General features: G+C 41.2%; 1 long non-coding RNA gene across 4 annotated transcripts; it reads right to left on the bottom strand.

The window, feature by feature from the left end:
- Window positions 1–540: 540 nt before the first annotated feature.
- Window positions 541–19,473, bottom strand: Gm39167. Of its 4 annotated transcripts, none has more exons than XR_870396.1 (4): window positions 19,335–19,473; window positions 18,204–18,278; window positions 17,255–17,515; window positions 541–1,345 (listed from the first exon to the last, which is right to left on the bottom strand). It is a non-coding gene; the product is annotated as a predicted gene, 39167 (long non-coding RNA). The 4 variants fall into 4 exon arrangements; XR_870397.1 differs by lacking the exon at window positions 17,255–17,515 and adding an exon at window positions 1,614–1,716; XR_870395.2 differs by lacking the exon at window positions 17,255–17,515 and having other exon boundaries at window positions 548–1,345; window positions 19,335–19,468.
- Between the last annotated feature and the right edge of the window lie 2,540 nt (window positions 19,474–22,013).

Here is a 22,013-nt window from a genome sequence, read left to right as displayed (position 1 = left end):
TTGCTGAGGTGGTGCTGACTTTGCGTGGTAGCCCATCCCTGCTCTTGCGCAACATTTCCAACGGTTTGGCGGGAGGTGAATGGAGCTATCATGTGAGCTGAGTTTGTGGGTCTAGTAATCCCTTCTTCTGATGGTTGATAGACTTCACTCCTCCAGCTGGATGGTTTAAACATAGCAGATGCTAGAGAAGGAGAAACTAATCTCCGCGGGCTTAGTATGTATGTGGGGAGGTTTATGTTTGTGTCCGTGTGTGTGTGTGCATGTGTAAGGGCCAGAGGTCAACATTGGATGTCTTCCTTGATCAATTTAAACCTTATATTTGGAGACAGCATCTGCATTAGAGTTCTCTAAAAGAACAGAACTGATAGAAATATACACACATATGAATTTTATAGGTATATACTGTATATATGATTTATGAGAATGGCTTATAGGCTGGAGTCCAAATAGTCTAACCATGGCTGTCTTCTGATGGAAAGGCCAAAGACCTAGTAGTTGTTCAGTCCACAAGTCTGGATGTCTAAACTGTCCCAATCTAGTGCTGGAGTCCCAGGGAAGTCCTAGAGAGCTGCCAGGCTTCAGTCTACAGAACCCGGAAGAAGTACCTCAGGAATGGACAGGTGAACTTGCCAGGAGTGTGAGGGCCAGCAGGCAAAACCCAAGAGTTTCCTTTTTCAGTGTCCTTTTATGTAGGCTGCTACCAGAAGGTGCTGTCTAGATTTAAGCGGCAGGAGGTGTCTCACCACCTCAAAAATTTAATCAATAAATATCCCACATAGCTCTGCCTAGCTGCTTGGTTTTCAGTTTATTTCAGGTGTAGTGAAGTTGATAACTAAGACAACCATCATAGCATGGCTCTTATCAAACCTGGAGTTCATGTATTCAACTAGATTCACTTGTTGGTGAGCTTCAAAGATGCACTTGTCTCCCGTCAATAGTGTGGGGGGTTGAAGACTACAAGACTACACCCAGCTGTTACATGGGTGCTGGAGATCTGAACTCAGGACCTCATGATTTTACAATAGGCACTTACTGACTGAGACATCTCTCCAGCCCCAATGTAGGACTTTGATATTGGAATTTTCATATGTTGTATAGTATAGTGTGGTATTTGCTAGCTAGTGACACCTTTAAAACAGTCATTGAATTAATTCTATGTTTATTCAAGAGAAACCTTTAAACTTCATTTATTATTATGGTGTGTGTATGAGTGTGTGTATAGGCACACGTACGATAATGGTGGTCAAAGGACAACTTTGCTGTCAGTTTTCTCTCTTCATCTTTAGGTGGGTTCCATGACTCCAACTCACGTCATCAGACAAACATCTTTAACCACTGGGAAATCCTGCCAGGACACAACAGACATGTTTAAAGAAAGACGTGAGTTATTAGTCATTACAAAAAATTATTGGAAAATCCAGCAATATTCATAGTCAAATGCAAGGATAGATGACTTCTAATGTTAAGTTAGAAGTCAACTAGATAGAATATTATAAAAAAAATATTCAGAGCTGATGCAGTTGACCCCCAAAAGGCTAATCTGGTCTAAGGGTCCCCTAACCGAAGTGTGTAGAAACTGGAAGAGGATGCAGACATTCACACTCTGAACTTACTCGGCTGTATGCAGAGCATGGGCTTCAATTCAAAACCAACATCAGAAGCACATTACTAGACTCTGAGCTTATTCTGGAAACCATACATTGAAGACCATCCTCGCTGGAGAAGGAAAGAAGTATTTAGCTCAGCTAGAATATCCAGAGAAAACGCTAGAAAACAATATGTTAGCAGTCAGCAAACATCTGAAGGGTTTTTTTCTGGAAAGATGTGTTTGATTTAGTTCTAAGACCCCATGATTCAAATAAAAAAGTTGAATAAATGAACAAATAACATAATGGGTGGCAACTTCATGTATATTGATTTTTACTTATGCCAAAAAAAGGCCCTCCCGCGAGTCATGGCTATAGAAAACACAGAGAAACCCTATGGGAGTGAGGGGCAATTTTATTCTGTGTTTTCTTTTCTTTTCTTCTTTTTTTTCCCCCCGAGACCAGGTTTCTGTGTGTAGCCCTGGCTGTCCTGGAACTCACTTTGTAAACCCAGCTGGCCTCGAACTCAGAAATCTGCCTGCCTCTGCCTCCCAAGTGCTGGGATTAAAGGCATGCACCACCACTGCCCAGCTTAAACTGCCTCTTACAGTGTTAAGATTATCATGACAGAGTTTGTTTACATGAGCCTGAATTTTTTTTTTCTTTGAGACTGGATCTCCTGTATACTAGGCCGGCCTCAAGTTCACTGTGTAGTGGAGAATACTTTTCAACTTGTGGAATTACAGGTGATTGCCACCATGTCCTGTTTATTCAGGGCTGGGGTCTAACCTGTGCTTTCAGCACACTAGGCACTTTACCAATTGAGCTCCAGAATCAGCTCAGGGCTGCAGCTTGTACAGAGTTCTGCAAACACTCATAAAAGCACTCAGTGGTTAGAATATTTGTTCATTTGATTCCGTCCAATGCTAGTTTTTTGTTAATTAGGAGGGGTGATTTTAATATTTTATATTATTTTCAAAAATTAAAATAGGTGTCCTGCCTAATCAAGGGGACTCAAACAATGAGAGAGAGAGAGAGAGAGAGAGAGAGAGAGAGAGAGAGAGAGAGAGAGAGAGAGAGAGAGAGCTGAGCACATATGTAACACAAATTGCTAACATGCGAGAACTGATCTTAGCCGAGAGCTTCCTGAAGCTGCTGAAGAGATCCTGGGGCACCCTGTCCAGTGTTGTCAGGCTGCAGCTGCTAGTGGCCACCACCTCGTGACATCATGGAGAACATCCATGGTGGTTCAGTGGCATTCCCAGCTAATTAAGAAGAACACACATCTCAGTCAGGGATCATCAAACAACCAAAAATAATTGAGAATAAGTAGATGAGAGTCCTTTTCATCTTTCCCTTTTAATCGTCTTATGATCTGAGAGAAGTGCAAAGGGGCAGGCTTAGTCCTTTGCTTCTTTTAAAAATTAATCTGTTTTTTTTTCCATTTTTTATTAGGTATTTCGCTCATTTACATTTGCAATGCTATAACCAAAAGTCCCCCATAGCCACCCACCCCCTCTCCCCTACCCACCCACTCCCCTTTTATGGCCCTGGCGTTCCCCTGTACTGGGGCATATAAAGTTTGCGTGTCCAATGGGCCTCTCTTTCCAGTGATGGCCGACTAGGCATCTTTTGATGCATATGCAGCTAGAGTCAAGAGCTCCGGGGTACTGGTTAGTTCATAATGTTGTTCCACCTATAGGGTTGCAGATCCCTTTAGCTTCTTTGGTACTTTCTCTAGCTCCTTCATTGGGGGCCATGTGATCCATCCAATAGCCGACTGTGAGCATCCACTTCTATGTTTGCTAGGCCCAGGCATACTCTGACAAGAGACAGCTATAACAGGGTCCTTTCAGCATAATCTTGCTAGTGTATGCAATGGTGTCAGCATTTGGAAGCTGATTATGGGATGGATCCCCGGATATGGTAGTGTCTACATGGTCCATCCTTTTATCTCAGCTCCAAACTTTGTCTCTGTAACTCCTTCCAAGGGTGTTTTGTTCCCACTTCTAAGGAGGGGCATAGTGTTCACACTTCAGTCTTCATTTTTCTTGAGTTTCATGTGTTTAGGAAATTGTATCTTATATCTTGGGTATCTTAGGTTTTGGGCTAATATCCACTTATCAGTGAGTACATATTGTGTGAGTTCCTTTGTGAATGTGTTACCTCACTCAGGATGATGCCCTCCAGGTCCATCCATTTGGCCAGGAATTTCATAAATTCATTCTTTTTAATAGCTGAGTAGTACTCCATTGTGTAGATGTACCACATCTTCTGTATCCATTCCTCTGTTGAGGGGCATCTGGGTTCCTTCCAGCTTCTGGCTATTATGAATAAGGCTGCTATGAACATAGTGGAGCATGTGTCCTTCTTACCAGTTGGGGCATCTTCTGGATATATGCCCAGGAGAGGTATTGCTGGATCCTCCGGTAGTACTATATCCAGTTTTCTGAGGAACCGCCAGACTGATCTCCAGAGTGGTTGTACAAGCCTGCAATCCCACCAACAATGGAGGAGTGTTCCTCTTTCTCCACATCCACGCCAGCATCTGCTGTCACCTGAATTTTTGATCTTAGCCATTCTGACTGGTGTGAGGTGGAATCTCAGGGTTGTTTTGATTTGCATTTCCCTGATGATTAAGGATGTTGAGCATTTTTTCAGGTGCTTCTCTGCCATTCGGTATTCCTCAGGTGAGAATTCTTTGTTCAGCTCTGAGCCCCATTTTTTAATGGGGTTATTTGATTTTCTGAAGTCCACCTTCTTGAGTTCTTTATATATGTTGGATATTAGTCCCCTATCTGATTTAGGATAGGTAAAGATCCTTTCCCAATCTGTTGGTGGTCTTTTTGTCCTATTGACGGTGTCGTTTGCCTTGCAGAAACTTTGGAGTTTCATTAGGTCCCATTTGTCAATTCTCGATCTTACAGAGCAAGCCATTGCTGTTCTGTTCAGGAATCTTTCCCCTGTACCCATATCTTCAAGGCTTTTCCCCACTTTCTCCTCTATAAGTTTCAGTGTCTCTGGTTTTATGTGAAGTTCCTTGATCCACTTAGATTTGACCTTAGTACAAGGAGATAAGTATGGATCGATTCGCATTCTTCTACATGATAACAACCAGTTGTGCCAGCACCAATTGTTGAAAATGCTGTCTTTCTTCCACTGGATGGTTTTAGCTCCCTTGTCGAAGATCAAGTGACCATAGGTGTGTGGGTTCATTTCTGGGTCTTCAATTCTATTCCATTGGTCTACTTGTCTGTCTCTATACCAGTACCATGCAGTTTTTATCACAATTGCCCTGTAGTAAAGCTTTAGGTCAGGCATGGTGATTCCACCAGAGGTTCTTTTATCCTTGAGAAGAGTTTTTGCTATCCTAGGTTTTTTGTTATTCCAGATGAATTTGCAAATTGCTCCTTCTAATTCGTTGAAGAATTGAGTTGGAATTTTGATGGGGATTGCATTGAATCTGTAGATTGCTTTTGGCAAGATAGCCATTTTTACAATGTTGATCCTGCCAATCCATGAGCATGGGAGATCTTTCCATCTTCTGAGATCTTCTTTAATTTCTTTCTTCAGAGACTTGAAGTTTTTATCATACAGATCTTTTACTTCCTTAGTTAGAGTCACGCCGAGATATTTTATATTATTTGTGACTATTGAGAAGGGTGTTGTTTCCCTAATTTCTTTCTCAGCCTGTTTATTCTTTGTGTAGAGAAAGGCCATTGACTTGTTTGAGTTAATTTTATATCCAGCTACTTCACCAAAGCTGTTTATCAGGTTTAGGAATTCTCTGGTGGAATTTTTAGGGTCACTTATATATACTATCATATCATCTGCAAAAAGTGATATTTTGACTTCCTCTTTTCCAATTTGTATCCCCTTGATCTCCTTTTGTTGTCGAATTGCTCTGGCTAATACTTCAAGTACTATGTTGAAAAGGTAGGGAGAAAGTGGGCAGCCTTGTCTAGTCCCTGATTTTAGTGGGATTGCTTCCAGCTTCTCTCCATTTACTTTGATGTTGGCTACTGGTTTGCTGTAGATTGCTTTTATTATGTTTAGGTATGGGCCTTGAATTCCTGATCTTTCCAAAACTTTTATCATGAATGGGTGTTGGATCTTGTCAAATGCTTTTTCTGCATCTAACGAGATGATCATGTGGTTTTTGTCTTTGAGTTTGTTTATATAATGGATTACATTGATGGATTTTCGTATATTAAACCATCCCTGCATCCCTGGAATAAAACCTACTTGGTCAGGATGGATGATTTCTTTAATGTGTTCTTGGATTCGGTTAGCGAGAATTTTATTAAGGATTTTTGCATCGATATTCATAAGAGAAATTGGTCTGAAGTTCTCTATCTTTGTTGGATCTTTCTGTGGTTTAGGTATCAGAGTAATAGTGGCTTCATAAAATGAGTTGGGTAGAGTACCTTCTACTTCTATCTTGTGAAATAGTTTGTGCAGAACTGGAATTAGATCTTCTTTGAAGGTCTGATAGAACTCTGCACTAAACCCATCTGGTCCTGGGCTTTTTTTGGCTGGGAGACTATTAATAACTGCTTCTATTTCTTTAGGGGATATGGGACTGTTTAGAAGGTCAGCTTGATCCTGATTCAACTTTGGTACCTGGTATCTGTCCAGAAATTTGTCCATTTCGTCCAGGTTTTCCAGTTTTGTTGAGTATAAGCTTTTGTAGAAGGATCTGATGGTGTTTTGGATTTCTTCAGGATCTGTTGTTATGTCTCCCTTTTCATTTCTGATTTTGTTGATTAGGATTTTGTCCCTTTGCCCTCTATTGAGTCTAGCTAAGGGTTTATCTATCTTGTTGATTTTCTCAAAGAACCAACTCCTCGTTTGGTTAATTCTTTGAATAGTTCTTCTTGTTTCCACTTGGTTGATTTCACCCCTGAGTTTGATTATTTCCTGCCGTCTACTCCTCTTGGGTGAATTTGCTTCCTTTTTTTCTAGAGCTTTTAGATGTGTTGTCAAGCTGCTAGTATGTGCTCTCTCCCGTTTCTTCTTGGAGGTACTCAGAGCTATGAGTTTCCCTCTTAGAAATGCTTTCATTGTGTCCCAAAGGTTTGGGTACGTTGTGGCTTCATTTTCATTAAACTCTAAAAAGTCTTTAATTTCTTTCTTTATTCCTTCCTTGACCAAGGTATCATTGAGAAGAGTGTTGTTCAGTTTCCACGTGAATGTTGGCTTTCCATTCTTAATGTTGTTATTGAAGATCAGTCTTAGGCCATGGTGGTCTGATAGGATACATGGGACAATTTCAATATTTTTGTATCTGTTGAGGCTTATTTTGTGACCAATTATATGGTCAATTTTGGAGAAGGTCCCGTGAGGTGCTGAGAAGAAGGTATATCCTTTTGTTTTAGGATTAAATATTCTGTAGATATCTGTCAGGTCCATTTGTTTCATAACTTCTGTTAGTTTCACTGTGTCCCTGTTTAGTTTCTGTTTCCACGATCTGTCCATTGATGAAAGTGGTGTGTTGAGGTCTCCCACTATTATTGTGTGAGGTGCAATGTGTGCTTTGAGCTTTACTAAAGTGTCTTTAATGAATGTGGCTGCCCTTGCATTTGGAGCGTAGATATTCAGAATTGAGAGTTCCTCTTGGAGGATTTTACCTTTGATGAGTATGAAGTGTCCCTCCTTGTCTTTTTTGATGACTTTGGGTTGGAAGTCGATTTTATCCGATATTAGAATGGCTACTCCAGCCTGTTTCTTCAGACCATTTGCTTGGAAAATTGTTTTCCAGCCTTTCACTCTGAGGTAGTGTCTGTCTTTTTCCCTGAGATGGGTTTCCTGTAAGCAGCAGAATGTTGGGTCCTGTTTGTGTAGCCAGTCTGTTAGTCTATGTCTTTTTATTGGGGAATTGAGTCCATTGATATTAAGAGATATTAAGGAAAGGTAATTGTTGCTTCCTGTTATTTTTGTTGTTAAAGTTGGCATTCTGTTTTGTGGTTGTCTTCTTTTAGGTTTGTTGAGGGATTATCTTCTTGTTTTTTCTAGGGCGTGGTTCCCGTCCTTGTATTGGTTTTTTTCTGTTATTATCCTTTGAAGGGCTGGATTCGTGGAGAGATAATGGGTGAATTTAGTTTTGTCGTGGAATACTTTGGTTTCTCCATCTATGGTAATTGAGAGTTTGGCTGGGTATAGTAGCCTGGGCTGGCATTTGTGTTCTCTTAGTGTCTGTATAACATCTGTCCAGGCTCTTCTGGCTTTCATAGTCTCTGGTGAAAAATCTGGTGTAATTCTGATAGGCTTGCCTTTATATGTTACTTGACCTTTTTCCCTTACTGCTTTTAGTATTCTATCTTTATTTAGTGCATTTGGTGTTCTGATTATTATGTGTCGGGAGGAATTTCTTTTCTGGTCCAGTCTATTTGGAGTTCTGTAGGCTTCTTGTATGTTCATGGGCATCTCTTTCTTTAGATTTGGGAAGTTTTCTTCAATAATTTTGTTGAAGATGTTTGCTGGTCCTTTGAGTTGAAAATCTTCATTCTCATCCACTCCTATTATCCGTAGGTTTGGTCTTCTCATTGTGTCCTGGATTTCCTGGATGTTTTGAGTTAGGATCTTTTTGCATTTTCCATTTTCTTTGATTGTTGTGCCGATGTTCTCTATGGAGTCTTCTGCACCTGAGATTCTCTCTTCCATCTCTTGTATTCTGTTGCTGATGCTGGCATCTATGGTTCCAGATTTCTTTCCTAGGGTTTCTATCTCCAGCGTCGCCTCACTTTGGGTTTTCTTTATTGTGTCTACTTCCCTTTTTAGGTCTAGTATGGTTTTGTTCATTTCCATCACCTGTTTGGATGTGTTTTCCTGTTTTTCTATAAGGACTTCTACCTGTTTGGTTGTGTTTTCCTGTTTTTCTTTAAGGACTTGTAACTCTTTAGCAGTGTTTTCCTGTTTTTCTTTAAGGACTTGTAACTCTTTAGCAGTGTTCTCCTGTATTTCTTTAAGTGAGTTATTGAATTCCTTCTTTATGTCCTCTACCATCATCATGAGATATGCTTTTAAATCCAGGTCTACCTTTTCAGGTGTGTTAGGGTGTCCTGGATTGGGCGAAGTGGGCGTTCTGGGTTCTGATGATGGTGAGTGGTCCTGGCTTCTGTTAGTAGGATTCTTACGTTTACCTTTCGCCATCTGGCAATCTCTGGAGTTAGTTGTTATAGTTGTCTTTGTTAAGAGATTGTTCCTCTGTTGATTTTGTTACCCTCTATCAGCAGGCGTGGGAGACAAGCTCTCTTCTCTGAGTTTCAGTGGTCAGAGCAGTCTCTGTAGGCAAGCTCTCCTCTCTCAGGGAAGATGTACAGTTATCTGGTGTTTGGACCTCCTCCTGGCTGAAGGTGAAGGCCCAAAACAGGATCTTTCCCAGAAGCTGTGTTGCTTTGGCCAGGAAGGTGGCCAGTTGTCTGGAGTCGAAGATGTCGCCGCCTCATAAGCTCTGTGGCTCTTGTCCGGAGGGAGGCCGGCCGTCTGGAGCTGAGGTTGGCGCCGCCTCAGAAGCTCTGTGGCTCTTGACGGGAAGGTGGCTGGTTGTCTGGAGCTGAAGATGGCGCCGCCCCAGAATCTCTGCGACTCTCTCGCCCGTCCCAGAAACGGCTGGCACTCTGTATTCCACACGGTCACCCGTGCAGCCTGCCCTCCGCGGAGTCCCGGAGCCAAGAAGGCTCCCGCCGGCGCCTGTGCCACAAACCTCTCAGGCCAGCAAAATTAATCTGTTTTAATGAGCATAAAAATGAAGATTCCATTGTGGCATTTAACACACACACATACACAATCTATCATCTCTCTCTCTCTCTCTCTCTCTCTCTCTCTCTCTCTCTCTCTCTCTCTCTCAGAGAGTCATTGAGACAGGGTCTCACTATGTAGTCTTGACTGGCCTGGAACTCACTCTGTACACCCAACTGGCCTCGAATCCATAGAAATCCTCTTGCATTTTCATAATTTTCATCTCCAGTGATGGGATTAACAATAAGCACCACCATGCTTGGCCCTCCCATTATACCTTATTTGTCCCCAACTCTCCTGTCTGGTCCTCCCTCCCTCCCTCCCTCCCTCCCTCCCTCCTGCATCATTTCTTTCTGAATGTGTGTGTGTGTGTGTGTGTGTGTGTGTGTGTGTGTGTGTGTGTGTATGTATGTAGGTTTGTGGGTACATGGGCATGTTTGTGTGTTGGGAGTTGACATTGGATGTTTTCTTTCTTTAGTACCTCACTCTCCATCTTTTCTTTCCTTTCCTTTCCTTTCCTTTTCTTCTTTTCTTTTCTTTTCTTTTCTTTTCTTTTCTTTTCTTTTCTTTTCTTTTCTCTCTCTCTCTCTCTCTCTCTCTCTCTCTCTCTGTCTGTCTCTCTCTCTCTCTCTCTCTCTCTCTCTAGTGTGATAGTTTGTATATGCTCAGCCCAGCAGACTGGCACTATTAGAAAGTGTGGCCTATTGGAGTACGTGTGTCACTGTGGGCGTGGGCTTTGTCCTAGCTGCCTAGAACCCAGTCTTCTGCTAGCAGCCTTCAGATGAAGATGTAGAACTCTCAGATACTCCTGCATCATGAATGCCTGGGTGCCACCATATTCCTGCCTTGATGATAATGGACTGAACTTCTGAACCTGTAATGAAATGATGAGAGTTGCCTTGGTCATGGTGTCTGTTCACAGCAGTTTAAAACCCTAAGACATGTGGATTCTAAAAATCCAGACTCACCTTCAGCTCTTATTTTCATGAAGTTCAAATGTCTCATGCTTGCCCTAACACCACTTTACAGCCTGAGTATCTCCCCACCCACTCCCTGATTACTTCACTGGTCCCTTCATCTTATGTATGGTAGGTACCCTCTATGCTCCCGTGCCTCCCATTTCCATCATTCTCTCTTATTTCCCTCTCTATACTCCCTTTAGACTTCATTCCTTCCACCTCTACTTTCATATATGCGTGTGTGCATGTAAACAAACCCACAGACACACATATAGTAGATTCTGCTCTGTCTTTTTCCTCAAATGACAGTCTAACATATTAAGGTGTTTTCATCATTACATAATGAATCTCAATAAGAGTGTCTTCATTTTCTACTTTGTGGAGAATTTTACCATTCGTAAATAAATAAATAAATAAATAACAAGATATAATCAAATCAAGCATATTAATGTAGCACAAAATCTAGAGTTAAAGTTGAAAGAGAAACTGCATCATAAAGAAACCATTCTGGGGGTAAAATATACCAGGAATCGCCACATTGACATTGCACTCCTGATGCTTAAGGTGTGTGTGGTGGTTTGAATAGGTATGGCCCCATAGACTCGTGTTTGAATGCTTTACCCATAGGGAGTGGCAGGAGGCTTGATCTTGTTAGAGAAGGTGTGGCCTTGTTGAAGGAAGTGTGTCATTGTGGGAGCAGGCTTTGAGTCACCTATGCTCAAGCTACACCCAGTGTGGTTTAGTCTTCCTCTGCTGCAGGTGGATCAGGATGTAGAACTCTCAGCTCCTTCTCCAGCACCATGTCTGTCTGCATGCCACTATGTTATCTGCCATGACCCTCTGTAAGTATAAGCCAGCCCCAATTAATGTTTTCTTTTATAAAACTTGCCGTGGTCATGGAATCTCTTCACAGTAATAAAACAGTAACAAAGACAAGGGATTAACTAATCTTGGTAGGAGGAGGTCTTTGTAGAGGGGCACTCTCAGGCTGTAAACAGGAGCAAGAAGCCACAGTTGCTAGTCTTTACACACACTGGTCAATTGTCTAAAACCATAGGTTGGTTGACCTAAGATATGGCTGTGCTCATCGCAAAATACATATTCACTTAAGACTTCATTTACTCAGAGCTTCTGCTGTTCACCTCCTGGTCCTCCTGGGATTAAAGGCATGCACCATCATGACAGTTTTTGTGACACTAGTGACTGAACAGGTCTCTGTGCATGCAAGGCAAGCACTGTGCTAACTGCGACATTCCTCAACTTAAAGTCCACTAAAAAAAAAGGTGAAATTGTACGGGAAACTAGTAAAACAGAGCAATAAAGACTTTAAGTACAAACTCCATTCTCTTTTAAAAATAATCTTAACAAATTCAAATGTGAATGCACTTCAGACCCTAAGCATTTGTGCCTCACAGGCCTGACCTAACTATGCAATGATCAAATTGGACCCTGAAGGAACAAATTAAGGAAATGCCCTTTTTCATCATTGCCTCTGGACTAAAGTCTACACTCAGGCACAGGTGGATGAAGCCTCAAATGCCTACAGACTCAAAGCAATTAGAAAATATAAGTTGGGCGTTGTGGTGCACACCTTTGATCTCAGTACTCAAAAGGCAAAGGCAGACAGATCTCAGAGTTCTGAGTTCGAGGCCAGCCTGTTCTACAGAGTGAGTTCCAGGACACACAGGGCTACACAGAGAAACCCTGTCTCAAAGAAATCCAAAATAAAACAGAAATAAAAAGAAGAAATAGGAAACATATCCCTCGTGTGGCTGGTGTAAGCCATGGAGAACTATCTGTAATCTCAAAAGCAATGTCTTACTGTGCAAGTGCTAATCTGCATCAGTTGATGTAGGTCACCACAGTACAAGCCTGAATCCTTTTCCAGGATCCTAAATATTTCTGTCCCTCTAATCTGGTATAGTTGTGTTGAGTGATGGAGGAATTTATGACTATAACTATCCTTTCCAGGGAGTTTGTCAGGAGCTGGCCTTTCAGAAGCGTTGCACAGAGCCTCTCTGCAGACATTTAAACCATTCCCTCTACCCAGGCAGGAGGAAGTATCCTTGAACCTGAGGGTAGGAATTGACTGAGCGCCTCAGGTGTTTATGTTTTAGCTTAGTTTGACAGAATGCAGTAGGAGGTATGCTAGCCAATAGTTAACAGTTGTGGAGATATCAATGCACACAAAGGAACTCTTTTCCTGTTTCTAAGTGTGCTGGTGTGTGGCAGGTCACACTGCAGCCTCTTGTGACCCCAGATGGGGCCAAAGATGCTGTGCCTCCCCTGCCAAGAAACTGTGAGCCAAAATGAAGCTCCCTCCCTTAAAACTTTTCTTGATTGTTGCGGCTTTATTTAGAATAGCAAAGAATTGGAACCAACCTAGTGGTCTACCAATGGATAGATAGATAATGAAATACATGTATATCTACATGTCAGAAGATAGATACATAGAATATTCTTTCCCACATGCATAATCTAACCAATACTACACACACACATATATACATACATACATATGCAAATAGATGTACCTAGGGGTACAATATATTTTGAAGAAAAGAAAATAAGAAAGGTTAAATAGAAAGGGCTGGCTGCAGGTAACAGACACATGAAAGGGGTATAAAGCTAATGCTGTTCTAGTCCTAATTCCGTCATGGATTTTTGTTTTGTTTTGTTTTGTTTTGGTGGTCGATAAGTGCACAATATATATTTGACACTGAAAGTGTCAAATGTACTGTGAAGCTCCACAGCTTCCATTGCAAATGCCTAGTCTAACTCTATAGAAGTTTACCAATACTGGGCAGTGGTGGCTCATGTCTTTAATATGAGCACTTGGGAGGCAGAGGCAGGTGGATCTCTGTGAGTTCAAGGCCAGCTTGGCCAATGAAGTGAATTCTAGGACAGCTAGGGATACATAGACAAATCCTATCGCTAAAAACCAAAACAACATAAAAAAGAAGTTCATTCATTTGTAGATATTTTGGGTCTACTGGACTTGGGTATGTGATATTTTTATTTATTTGCATGTTTTAATTTTAATGCATTTGCATGTAATAAGGTTTGTAAAATATCTTTTCTTTAAAAATATTTTTTACTTAAAATTTATCTAATATTTTTTATTCTTTAAATTTTATATAGTATACATTGTAACTTAATCAAGTCTCTCTTCTAACTGCCCTGAGGCCTCCCCAACACATCTTTCTCCCAACTTCAATGCAATTTCAGTTTCTAAAAGTTCATTAATTATAGTCCTGTGGGATGCACCATAACCAAACCCTACCGAGAAACACTGCAACCACAGACAAATCAAAGTTGGATGTAAACACTCCGACTGTCTGCCTATCGTGTCAAGTCCGAGTGCCTGATCTGTGTTACACTGCGGATGGAGAGAGCTGAGCATGAAGATGCAGCACTGGCCCCACAGGGAAATCGAAGGGACCTCTGAATTCATCACAGAGCCTGAAGTATGTGTCATCTGTTTATACAACTTCTATTTTAGAATCTGGAAAAACATAAAATCCGACAGAAACCCTTCATAAGCATCAAAGGGTTTGTGGTCAGTAAGGGTGTTGGGTGGGTGGGGGGGATAGTTCCACACCCTTGCCCTGTAGGTTCTGACTCACAAATTTAAAGCCACCAGAAGCAAGTATTTTGTAAGAAACAGAGTATCCAATGTATAAAGTTATTAATTATTCCCCCAAATGTTCCACTGAAGCATCTGTGGCACATATGCTCTGAGTAGAGTATAGTATAATTTTACCATGTCCGTTCCTCATTTTGCAAAGTCAGCAGGCTCCCTCTGACTAGACTGATGCTCAATACTCCTTAATTTGTTTTTAACCTAATTTGGAATCACTTACCATAGAAATATACATTTCACTGTATTAATCAGAAAGAGTGACTTTTTTTTATTTTATTGAAGCAAACACAAAATCACACACACAAAGCACATAAATCACAATTGTGTACCTGAATGTGTTTTTATGTGTACCCACGTGTGTAACTCCCTAAAGCAAGATGTAGAACATCCCAACACATCTATGCACGAAGTCTCTTTAAAAGCCAGGAGGCTTCAGAATCCCTGGAGTTACACACACTCATGAGCTGCCACGTGGGTGGAGTTGAACCTGGGTCCTCTTCGAGAGCAGCCAATGCTCTTAACCACTGAGCCACTTCTCCAGCCCAACTCTCTCACTCTCAGATGTAGAGTCTTTCTTTATAAATTTTCCATATGACTGAGCACAGGGTTCCCAATGGAGGAGCTAGAGAAAGGACCCAAGGGACTGAAGGGGTTTGCAGCCCCATAGGAGGAACAACAATATGAATTAACCAGTAATCCCAGAGCTCCCAGGAACTAAACCACCAACCAAAGAGTACACATGGTGGGACTCACGGCTCTAACTACATATGTAGCAGAGGATGGCCTTGTGGGACATCAATGAGAGGAGAGGCCCTTGGCCTTGTAAAGGTTCAATGCCCCAGTGTAGGGGAATGCCAGGACAGGGAAGTGGGAGTGTGTGGGTTAGTGAGCAGGGGGAGGGGAGATGGGATAGGGGGGTTTTCGGAGGGCAAATGAGGAAAGGGAATAACATTTGAAATATAAAGAAAGTATCTAATAATAAAAAAATTCTCCATGTATTCTCTTTGGTTGTACACTGTGTGTGTGTGCATATTTAAGTGTGTGTGCATATATGTATGCATAGATGTGTGTGCTCATGCATTCAGCTACACTGGCCAGTCAGTAAGCTCCAAGAATCCCTTTAGCTAAATTCTTAGATATTTGTCTAACAGTTCACATAGTTATTTCCATGTATACTAGACAGACATCTCTAACTATACCATATTATTTGGAAGAAGCTGTTCTCTTTCTTATAAATCATTTTTTATAATATACTATAAAGTGGGATAAGGAGAAGAAATGGATGAATAGACTGTCCAGAGGTTCTTTAGGGCAATGGAATCATTCTATTTACTATGATACTACATGCCATTGTACATTTGTCAAAACTTAGAGCGTCCAAAATAAACAGTGACTGTGAAGCTAGGGGCATTGGGTGACAACGGTGTTTCAGTGTAGGCTCAGTTTAGCACTAGCTATATCAGATACATACAATCATTCAGTGGGTGATCACAGGGAAGGAAGTAGAGGCAGCTGCACGTTTTTTGGTTCATTTTGCTGTGAACCTGAAAGTTCTCTGAAAACCCAAAATCTATTTTAAAAAAAAATGGCAGCAAGAGCAGGTTGTGATGGTACATACAACTTTAATCCCCGCACTCAGGAGGCAGAGTCAGGCAGACCTTTGTAAACGTGAAGCTGTCTGGTCTGCCTAGCAAGTTCCAGGACAGCCAGGACTACTTAGAGAGAACTTGTCTTTTTTTTTTTTTTAAAGTTAGTATTAGAAAAGAGCAAAAGACGTCCAATATATGCCTACTCTTTACCTGGATGGTGACAGCCTTCTGTATTATGGTACTCAGTAAAGCCCTACACTACACATGTTGTGCTGTACAATCAGATAAACACATTGTCCTGCTCTTTTTTTTTTTTTTTTTGGAAGGAAAATGGGGGAGGAGTGGATCTAGGCCAGAGATGAGGGGTGGGAGGAGGGAGGGCAAACAGGGTTCAAGATGTAATGTATGAGAAAAGAATAAAAGAAAAAAGTTGTATTAGGTACCCAGTTTGCAAACCCCCAGGGTTATTTTATGCGTCTAGCAGGAAATTCATGCTACACTGCCCTTTTCAAACGTAGCCATCTTTAGTTAGGTTGAAAAACATATGGCTGCAATTTTTAGTTTTGTGGTCTTTTCCATGTTTTGCAAAGGAGTATGTTTTCTAGAAACTTCTTAGAGATCTGTTTTTTGCATGCAAACTCTTTGATTAAACAAATATTAGTACTGTGCATCATTGATGCATTTTCCTTTTTTAGTTGTGTTTCAAATTTCATCGAGTAGTCAGATACATAGAGCTACCATCACCAGGCATTACAGCCCCTACATTAGCAAGACCAACCTTCCACAGATAACATACTTCCTTCATTATCGAACTGATTTGGTTTTCTAAGATTTGAGCCATGTGGTAATAACTCAATAATGGTGAGATTTACCCTAAATTATGCGTTGGCCACTTGCTTCCAGCCTTCTGTAGAGGGTTGTTTTGAAACTGCTTTTGGAGTTTGCTTGCTCTTTCCCGGATCTGGCATAGTGCCAACTCTTTTTTTTTTTCCCCTCTCACTAAAAACATACAACCATATTTTCCTTCTTTCTTCTCTTAGCAACATTACCACACTGACACTTGATCTCTGCAAGCAATTATCTTGTTTCTCCAAGTCTCCCTTTAACATCCTTTAAAGGACCTGGAGCATTTTAAATGGCCCTTTAGTCTGTAGCAGAATGTTCCCAGCTGTCTCAGAAGATAAACCAAGTTATTCCAGGGGACTTATCTTTTTAAAGCAAACCCACAGAAGTGACTCTAGCTCCCCTAACTTAGAAAGAGCTCAAAGACCTTGGTATTCTGCTCTTTGGAAAAAAACACTCCTTTAGTTGGACTTTCTGCTACAGAAAATGACTTGTTTTCATTTCCTATATTTTTGTGATATGTATATGTATATATATATATATATATGTATTTTTCCTATGACTTCAAGATAACCAATCCTAATGTTCACGTGTCAGTTCATTTCCTAGCTGTATCTTGAGGTTAAAACTCCTCTTACCACTTAATAAAAGGTAGTTCTCATTTGTATGTGGATACGTTTTATCTTAGAGTGTCATAACCATGCTGTGAGAAAAAAACGTGAGTGTTGTTTGTTGGGGGACTGGGGAGCCCCATTATCCTGAATTCTTACAAGCTGCTCTGCTTAGCCCATTCTCTATTCCATCTCCTTTCCTGTGTGTCTTGTGACAACCTGTCAGTTCTACTTGGTTCTCTGGTTGCTATGACAACATACTGACTCAAAGGAACTGGCTTACAGTTTGAGAAGGACACTATTCATCAGGATGGGGAAGGCGTGGTGGCAGGAACAGGAAGCTGCTTCCTCTGGGTGGACCAGGGAGCAGCCAGAGATGAATGCTGGTGTTCAGCTATCTTTCTCTGTTGCCTTTTTCATTCAGACTCTAGCCTGTGGGATGGGTGCCACTTGCATTCGGGATGTCTTCCTTCCTCAGTTAAACTTCTCTGGAAATATCTGTGCAGGCACGGCCAGGAGGGTGTCTCCTGGGTGATTTTGTAACCTGTCAATTGACAAGGAAGATTAACCATCACCTTCCTTCCTTCCTTCTTCCTTCTTTTGTTCCTGTGCTAAGAATCAAAATCTGGGCTTTTTCACTCCATAGGCAAATTCTCTAGCACAGAGCTATATATCTCCACCCCACAAGTCAATTTCCTTAAGGGCAGACAGTTTATTTACCTCAGTGTTCCTTGTATCATAAACATGGCCTAAATATTAACTGTTTGACTTGTAAAATGAAAGAATCATAATACATTGAGCTAAAAGGGAGATTAGATTATTCAATGAATCCTTGTTTTTCTCAAACAAGTTTGGGTAGTCTACAGATTGTAGGTACAATTCTGTTAATTTTTTTAAAAAGTTAACATGAAAATGAGATAAAAATTACTCTAGTATTACATAAATACTAAGTATGCAATATTAAATTTAAAAATGCAATAGCATGGGATGCAAAATTTAAGCTTGAAAAGTGAACCACATTACAATTTTTCGTGAAAGATGGAGCATACCTCTTGAAAGAAACACCATAGAAATATAAGCATGGTAAGGAGCTACCTAGATTTCGGGTGTGGGAGGACTGCAGGAATGAATGCACTTTGCAACGATAAAAGTCAGCGCTACTTCTATTGCAGGCGCTGAAAAGCTTGAGCAAATCAGCCCACACCCCACGTTAAGTCTGTATTGACACGTACCTGGTATCAACTGTGCAAACATTGGGGTCACAGTGATCAGCCAAACAGACAAAGTCATTCACCTCAGCGAGCTGTCTGTAAGTCACAGAGAGCAGAGTCATTCAAGGAATATGCAGTATGCAGACATCCTATAAGCCAGCGACTCTCTTGGTTAGCACAACCACAAAATATCTAAAGAACAGACACACAAGTTGTTAGCGCAGCTTTCTAGTAAATACCCCCAGAGATACTGTTCCGATTATGGCACAGAAGAGTCTCAACATATTTTATTTTTTTCTCTGCATTTTACATTTCAGAGTTTCTCACAGAAGCCATTTACTGCTAACCGCTTTTCCTAAAGTTCTGACTGGCTTGTGGCCTGAGAAACTCTTAGCTCTTTTTTAACCTCTTACGCGTTTTTCTTGCTTTTACCTAATTTTATTTACTTTAAATTCTTCAATTGGTTTTTTTTCTACTTTTTTTTTAATAACAAGCCTCCCCATCCTCACCCCACTCCCAGCTGTAAACGTCCTCTCTTAGAGCTGCTTTTATTATATTTTAATCTGTTATATTATATAATTTATCTACTTTTACACGAAGGCTTTCTTAGGGAACCTTGCACTGTGACGTTTATCTCCATTTCTTCACAGAGATGGGGAAGCAAACGAGGTAACAACAATGGATTAGAAACAATAACTAGGATAGGCATGGTGGCGCATGCCTTTAATCCCAGCACTCGGGAGGCAGAGGCAGGCAAGATTTCTGAGTTCGAGGCCAGCCTGGTCTACAGAGTGAGTTCCAGGACAGCCAGAGCTATACCGAGAAACCCTGTCTGGAAAACAACAACAACAACAAAACAAAACAACAAAAAAAACCTTTATATATATATAAAAAGAAACAATAACTAAACTACCAATAACAATAGAAAAGGTAGGGGCAAAAATCAAGGAGATAAACTAAAATGTTAAATATTATTAGAGGTACAATTAATAAATATAAGATAATTAAAAAGAAGGCATAAGAAGGAAAAATGGAAAAGCGAAAAATGAAATAAAGGAACAAAAAAAAGATAAAGGAGAAATTAATGAAGAAGGAAAAAATGAGAATGCGAAAGGAGAAGAATTTAATTAAAAAATATAAATAAGTATGTACCAGTATGTAAGACAAAAGACAGTAAGAATTCCTCCTAGATGCAGCACTGAGTAAAGGACCTTCTTATCCTGTCATCTGACACTGGATTCTGCCAAATGTATCAGGGAGGAAGTGGGTCAAAGCTGAAACCTGTTGCAATTTTTCCCTAAGCTCCCAGCAAACAGGTTGGTGCTGTACTTTGGCCGAGCCTTGCCCTTGTTCACCTGGCGGACCAGGTGGGTTGAGGATATATTGTCTGGGGCAAGGCTTTATTGACTCCAGAGATTTTTTACATTCACTCTAGAACAGAATGGCTGGGCTGAGACTTGGGAGGTCCTCTCTCCTTTTGTCTGGAGGCTTTCGTGAGATTTGCAGTCCGTCACCATGAGGCCAGAGGAGTTTTGGCTCTAAGCAGGATGGGCAAGAATCCCGGGGCCCTTGTAACCAGAATCCATGGTGTGACAAATACCTTGGCCAGAGAGTGACTCAGAGAGTAGAGGCAAGCAAACAGATCACTGAATCCTGTCCTGTAGAATAGGGGTCATTTTCGATGAACAACCCGCAGGCAGGCCTTAGTCTTCTGCTCTCACACACCACCCCGGCACCAACTCCCCATCCCCCGCCCCCCCCCCCCCCCCGCAGTTTGTCACCCTCCTCACCATGGCCAACATGCCTGTCTTGGCTCATGTTCCTTCTTGCTTCGTTTCCAAATGAGTTTGTAAAAGACGCTCTTTATCTCTAGGACTTTCAGGGTCAGCCCCCCACCCCCAAATCATCTTTCAGGACTCTGGAGTGTGATCGATCTATGCTTCCCTGAAGTCGTTTAGTCCCTGGAAGCAGCACGCTGACAAATTTTGAGGAATGTAAGGGATTTGTTCCCTAAGGTTTGTATTTTGTCAGACAGTCAAAGACCAGAGTTAGGACCGAAAGGACTGTAAACCCAGAAGTCTCGCACGTTTACTGTCAAATTTGTTCCTAAGTATTTTATTTTTGATTCTGGGTCTCACCATGATCTCTTGTCTTCAAATTATCTTCCTGCCTTATAAGAAGTTGGATCTATAATCAAGCTTCTTTAAAATTGTAATAATATTATTAATTTATTAATAATATATCACTGTACATTTATTTACAATTAATTAGTTAACTAATTAAAATCCAGGACTCAGGTAGATCAGGCTGGCATTGAACTTGCTCTATAGGCAAAGATGATCTTGAGTGTCTCATCTTCCTGTCTCTATCTCCCAAGTACTGAGATTACAGTCATTCAGCACCATGTCTAGCCAGCATTATTTGATTTGAGATTCTACCACCTTTAAGTTCTGAAATCTTGCTAAATTCACAAATTAGTTCTTATGCTGTTAGTTTAGGGTTTTGTTTGTTTGTTTGTTTGTTTGTTTTCCCCAACACAAGCTAGGGTCATATGGGAAGAAGGAATCACAATTGAAAAAGTGCCTTCATCAGATTGGACTGTGGACAAGCCTTTGGGGACATTTTCTTGATTACTAATTGATATGGGAGGTCCCAGCCCACTATAGGTGGTGCCACCCCTGGGCAGGTGGTGCTGGGTGGGATAAGAAAGCAGGCTTAGCCATCCATGAACAATCCAGTAAACAGCATTGTTCAATGGCCTCTGTGAGTTCCTGCTTCCAGGTTCCTGCCTTGAGCTCCTGCCCTGATTTCCCGTCAAGATGTGATCTGGGATATGTAAGCCAAATAAACTCTTTTCTCCTGAGCTTGCTTTTGGTCTTGGCTTTCGTTGCAGCAGACGAGAATAATTCTACTGATTTGTTTGTAGGTTGGTTCTAATGCTTTGATTGGGAATCTGATTGTGAATGCTGAAGGTCCTGTTCCCCAATTGGTTCTTGATTGATCAATTAAGATGTTAGTGGCCAACGGGTGAGCAGAAGAGGCAGGACTTCCAGATTCCCAAAGACAGACTAGGAGACACAGGAGGAGGAAAGAAAATTTACCATGCTTCAGAGGGAGAGCTTCCAGTCATGTGAGATCTTGAGTGGAGTGACCTACTGTGCCTGGGGTAGCAGGTGGGAGATTAGAAATGCAACTAAGCTGAGGGCAGATTTAGGGTGCTGAGTAAGGAGAAGGTAACCAGGCAACTAAGTTAAGGGAAGATTTAGAGATGTTGAGCAGGGAGTAAAGGTAAGGGCACATTAGCCACAGGTGGCCATTGAGTTAAAAAGGATATTAAAGATAAGCTAATGTGTGTGTGTCTTTCATCCACAGATCCATGGGAACCAGGGCAGTGGCTGGTAGCATGGTCTACCCAGAGCTTAAAGCAGGGTAGTAGAAAATACACGCAACATAGATTCCTTAATGTTTTCTATTAAAAAAAAAATAGTGTTACATGCCAGGCATGGTGGCACATGCCTTTAATCCCAGCACTTGGGAGGCAGAGGCAGGCGGATTTCTGAGTTCGAGGCCAGCCTGGTCTACAGAGTGAGTTCCAGGACAGCCAGGACTACACAGAGAAACCTTGTCTCAAAAACCAAAACCAAAAAAAAAAAAAAAAGAATAGTGTTACATTTAGAATATTAGGCAAAGCTATCTAGAGGATTAAAGCTGAGAGAATGTATATCTATATCACATATCATATATCCTATATAATATGTCATATGCTATATGTTATATAAGAGAGGATTCACTAGGTTGACTTGCATTGTAGGAGCCATCATCCAACACCGA

Source organism: Mus musculus, chromosome 8 (assembly GCF_000001635.26).
Source record: "Mus musculus strain C57BL/6J chromosome 8, GRCm38.p6 C57BL/6J".
Taxonomy (NCBI): domain Eukaryota; kingdom Metazoa; phylum Chordata; class Mammalia; order Rodentia; family Muridae; genus Mus; species Mus musculus.
This window is presented reverse-complemented; position numbering and strand designations above follow the sequence as displayed.